Source organism: Octodon degus, unplaced genomic scaffold, assembly GCF_000260255.1.
Source record: "Octodon degus isolate 3935 unplaced genomic scaffold, OctDeg1.0 scaffold00343, whole genome shotgun sequence".
Classification (NCBI taxonomy): domain Eukaryota; kingdom Metazoa; phylum Chordata; class Mammalia; order Rodentia; family Octodontidae; genus Octodon; species Octodon degus.
The window spans coordinates 417,654-423,380 of NW_004524919.1; positions in this window are offsets into that span (position 1 = coordinate 417,654).

A 5,727-nucleotide genomic window follows, 5' to 3' on the forward strand; every position below is an offset into this window, starting at 1 on the left:
CAAAGAACTTTCATAAACAATAAAAAATGAGGGGGGAAAAATGAATAACCACTATGAGGACAACAATGTGCAATGCATTAATTATTGAAACTGTCCTACTAATCAGTTTTGAAACTGTCTCATAGCTATTTGTTTATCAATAATGTTAAGAAAAAAATACATAAAGCCTGATACCCTTCAAATAAAATTGAAAACAGTTAAGCCCAACAGAATATGTTCTAGGAATATGCATAGACATAATAAAGTGAGGCAGACAAAAAGGAATAATGGATTTACATTCTGGGTAACCATCTCTTAGTCGGGGCAGTGTGGAGGTGGGGGAAGAGGCCCAATACCCTACACCAAATTTGTCAGTGGGTTGTTACTTCAGATACCTGTACAGTCCTCCTTCCCACACCAGAGCGATTTGGATGGAGCAACTGTAATGCAATTCAGCTAGAGGAGGAGTTGTGAGAACACAGTGGGTAGTGCCAGGGGGCAGACACTTCAAGATGATGAAACACCCAGATATAGCTTAGGTCGCGGTGTTCCCTGGTTTCATAAGACATTGATGGGAATCACTCTCCAAACTTGGAGAAAATGATCCTCTTGAATTTTGATTCTGCACAGTCTTTTCTTCTGATGAATTTCTTTTTAAAATTTTTTATTTTATTTTATTTTGACAAGTAAAAACAAAAGTAAGGACAAAAATCAGAAAACTAAGAAATACTTCTTAATCAGCATGAGCTGCTAAAATGAGAATACATTATGCCAGGTGACTTACTGTCATAGTCAAAACTTTGTCAGTAGGGCCGGGGAGATGGCTCAGTGGAATAAGCGCTTCCCTGGTAAGCGCAAGGGCCTGAGTTCAATCCCCGGTTCCGCAAAAAAAAAAAAAAAAAAAACTGTGTCAGTATAACAAATGTTAAACACAATCAAAGCAGGGGCCGGGGGTTTGATTCCTGGGCCTGCCCTGCTGGTCCCGGCCCCCGGGCATGCTGAGACTGCAATTGAGACTGGACATGGTGGCACGCACCTGTAATCCCAGCTCTTGGGAGGCCATAAACAGGCGGATCACTATGAGTCCAATCTAGCAGTGAGACCCTGAACACCCTGTAGACCCTTCCCTAAAATTAAAAAAACAAAACGAAACAAAAAACCACAATCAAACCTAGAAAGGGAAATGGCTTATTTTTGCCCACAGTTTTAAATTGTATTAGAAAGGTATAAGGCTTTATGTATATTGTTCAAAATCCATGCTCATTTACCTGCATTTCCTTGGGCTTACTGCAGCATATCATTGTGGGAGAGTATACCAGACAAACTCACTTACCTCATGACCTGGAAGCAAGGGAGGAGATCATAATCCCCCTCAGGGGTGTGCTCCAAATGACATAAATATCTCACAATAAGTCTCATCTTTGCAAGTTTCTATTATCTCCTAATACCATCAAACTGGCAATGAAGCTTTTAACACATGAACCCTTGGAGAGTTCGTCCAATCCAATTCATAGCCTTCTGCCCCTGTCCTCAAAGGTTCATGCATGATGCAAAATTCAATCAGTCCATTTCTGAGAGTCCCCAAAGTATTAAATGCTCCCAAATTTCATCAGAAGTCCAAGTCTGTAGTCTTCTCTGAGGCAGATTCAATTCTGAATTTTTTTTAAGCTCTAAGGAAAGTTACACACTTCCAAGCACATTCCTGGCATGGCCACAGAGTGAACATTCATATTCCAACAAACAGAGGCCAGGGAGATGGCTCAGTAGAATAAGCGCTTCCCTGGCAAGTACAAGGGTCTGAGTTCAATCCCCAATTCTACAAAAAAAAAAAAAAGCAACTCATATTTCAACAAGCAGAAAAAGGAAACTAGCAAGGAGGGATACGATCAAAAAATGGTTCAAAGCCAACAAGACAAGCATTAAGCCCCACAGTTCCATGGCTGGTGTACAGGGTACTCTTTGGCAGGATGTGGGCTCCCAATGGCTTTAGCAGGCCACTCTTCCCCTGCTTTATGGCTATACCGGGTTGTACCCTAAAGAGTCAGTCTCTGGGTGGGCTCTATTCACTGCCTTCAGCTTCTGCTGACAGGATTGTGTGTATAGAAGGCTCCTCTTCTGAGACTCTCTACTGCAGCTCTGGTTTCACCTTCAGATTACTACCCAGTGCATGAACGGGGTTGACTTACAAGGACTCTGACCTGCAACACACACTGGCCTCCTGAGATGGCCTTTGAAATATTAGTGTCTTTTTGCTTCAGGCAGTCCTGGGTAAGCAGGACACACTAGGATTTTCTTCTCAAAACACTTCCATGAAAAGTCTTTGAAATTAATTTCTATGGCTACATTTCTGAACCTGGCATTGCTGTGAACCTTGATATTTATGAGGTCCCTAACAAGGCATCTATTTTATTGTCCCTGCCTTAGCTTTTTTCTGAAGATGCTAATGTGTTTAGCAACTACACCTTCCTTGTCTTTACGTTTATATGTGCTCTTTTTGGGGCCAACTGCAAGCTTTCCAAATCTTTCTATTTTCATTCTTGCTCCTTTTCACTGCAAATCAGCCTAGACATTCCCCTAGTACCCGCCCATGCTCAACACCAAAAGCAGTTCTGTCTTGAAATTTATTCCATAAAAAAAACTTTACTCCACCAGATAAACTAATCTATGACCTTTTCTTTTCTTTTTTTATTAATGTTATTGAGAAAGAAATAGCAATGATAACAGTTTCAAAACAGGTTAGTAGGACAGTTACAATAGTTAATACACTGCCTATTGTTGTCTTTGTAGTAGTTTTTCATAGTACAAGATGAAAACATATCTTGTCTAAACACTATCAGTTCAAAACTTTCTTCTCATTGAACTAAGAGAAAGTAGCAGCATATCTATGTTAACTATTTTATGTATACAGATATATATATATATATATTTTTTTTACTGCAAAATGGTCCTTCAATTATATCCCCTTTTTTTGTTTACTTTTGTCAGAGATGGGTATTCCATTGCCACTCAAATAGTGTAGGTGTGTGAATTCAGCAAAATAATCCAATATAGCCCAGTAGTGTATAATAGTAGTGGGTTATCTGCAGGACTGGCAATGTCATAAGTTGTTTATTTGAGCGTTTTACAGCTCAGCATATTAATATGGCTCTTACACCTCACTTTTTATACCTCACTTTTATGCTTGTCTGCTGGGTGGTTAAGACCAAGATAAAGCAAGACTTATACAACAAAAAATGTAACTTTTGTATTCTTTTTTTGTATTTTAGGGGTCTACAGGGTATTCAGGGTCTCACTAATAGATCAGACTAATAGTGAGCCCCCTGTTTACAGCCTCCCAAGAGGTGGAGTTACAGGTGCGTGCCAGCCACATGGCCAGTCTCAATTGCCATCTCAAGGGGCCCCAGGGATGGGGCCAGCACGGCAGGCCTGGGGCATCCAACCCCCAGTCCCTGTGCCTGCTTGCAGGCACTTTAGTCCTATGACCTTTTCATTTGTTGCCGGGAGTTGAACTCAGGACCTGTTGCTTGTCAGGAAGGTGCTGTGCTGCTGAGCTGTATACCCAGCCATGACCTTTAAACTTGGTTGTAGGGCGTACATGAAATGCATTTTATTTCTTTGCCATTGCATAACAAAGGTGCCCTCTGGTTCAATTTTCCATAAAGTCCTCATTTTTGTCTAAAACCTCATCAGGGTAGTCATTATCCACATTCCTATCAGCTTTACGGTCTTCTGAACTCCACCAGAGTTCCCCATCAAGGTCTTCAGGCCGTCTCTGTGGGCTCCACCGAACATTTATAAACTCCTGCTCTATGCGTCTTCCCACGGCTTTTCCACATCATCAGCTATAGTAACCACAAAAACCTCAATTCTGTTTCCAATTTTCTAGGCTAATCTTCTTGGAATCACTATAAAAGGCACCTGAGAGCAATGACTTCTAAACGGAAAGGTTTATTTTGTCTCACAATTTTTTTTAAAGGGAAAGGGGCTTTATTATCTTGGAGGACGCAAAGAGAATTTGGGAAGATAAGAGATTCTCTTTGTCTCACAAGTTTAGCAACTTATATCTAGTTGGCCTCCTTGCTTTGGGTCTGCAAACCATGGTAGAATACTGTGTCACTGAAAAACCACTTACTTCATGGCTGGAGAGAGAAAAGGAAATAGGAAGAAACCCAAGTCGTCTTGCATGGGAAATTCTTATGACTTCATACCACGTGATCTAAAACTATACCCCTAGGACTGTATCCACATTCCTATCAGCTTTATGGTCTTCGGAGCTACTTCTTTAAGTTGCCACTATTTCCCAGTGCTGCCAAGCTGGGGACCAAATCTTTGACAAATATTATTTTGCGGGGAGACACCTGAAATCCTAAATAAGAGACTTAGTTCATTTCTTACATTTCTGGAGATTGGAAGGCAAAGACTGTCATACCAACTTGGCCAAGTCCTGGGAAGAACCTTCTACAAGTTATAGATGGTTGGCTTTTCTTTTTCTCCTTATGAGGCAGAGAGAGACACCAGACAGCTGTGCATTCATTTCCTTTTGTTTTTTTATTAGTGTATTTTGTAATACATAACACTCATACTTAACATGGGGATTTGTACATGCACATAACATAACATAAAACAACATAATTCTGGGGCTGGTGAGATGGCTCAGTGGTCTAAAGCACCTACTTAGAACAAGCTTGGCAAAGCACGAGGACCACGGTTCAATCCCCCAGCACCACATGCCAGCCAGCTCCGCCCCCTGGTGGGCTGAGCTGGCTACACACACACATAAATAAAATTAAAAAAAAAAAACATAATTCTGTTTTTGTCCCCTTCCTTTGTCCTTCCTCCACATCTTGTCCCCCTCTCCATTTGGAAAAGCTCTATTTCTGTTTTGTCCTTGAGTTCTTTTTTTTTTTTATTCTTTAAATCCATTCTCTCTTCTTCGTTTCCCCTATTTCGTGTTCCCTTTCCTATTTGAAAAGGACTTCCTACTTCCCAATATCTGTCTTCTATTTTTCTCCTTGTTCATACTTTGAGTTTCTCACACATGAGAAAAAGTATGATACATAAGCTTGTGTGCCTGCTTTATTTCACTTAAAATTATAGTCTCGGGGGCACCCACTGACCTAAGATCCTTCAAGGTTATCCTTTCTTATGGCAGAGTATGCCATTGTATATATTTATGTGCATACACTTTTGCTTTATCCATTCATCTGCTGAGGTATATGGGCTGTTTTCAAGATCAGTGGAGTTCTTTTCCTAACGGCACTGATTCCATGACCCCCATGATGACTTGGCCTTCACAGTGCGTCCAGATTGTCACACTAACACACTATTGCGTATCAAATTTCAACATGTGCCCAAGGGCAGGTAGAAACAGTCAATCTGTCAAAGTGACCAGAAGAGGAAGCCAGGGACTCTGAAGAGACCCTCTGCCTCTTTCAAGCAGGTTAGGGATTTTGCTAAGAGAAAGCACATACTCTTCATTAATTGTTTCATGATGTTGGATTTGCACAACTGAAAATGTAATGAGGACTAGTCTCCTTTATAATGGGAAAAAAAGAAGTCCACAATCATGGCTCCTGCTGCCAGGTGCTATGGCCACCCCGCTGCAGGGACCCACTGGGTGCCACATGTTCACCTGGGCTTCAGTGGAAATCACGTCCCCAGTATCCCCATATTACCAATATATTGCTCATCAAGGAAATAATATAAGATTATGATGCAATCAATCAAACCCTGTCTTCATAGAGAAGA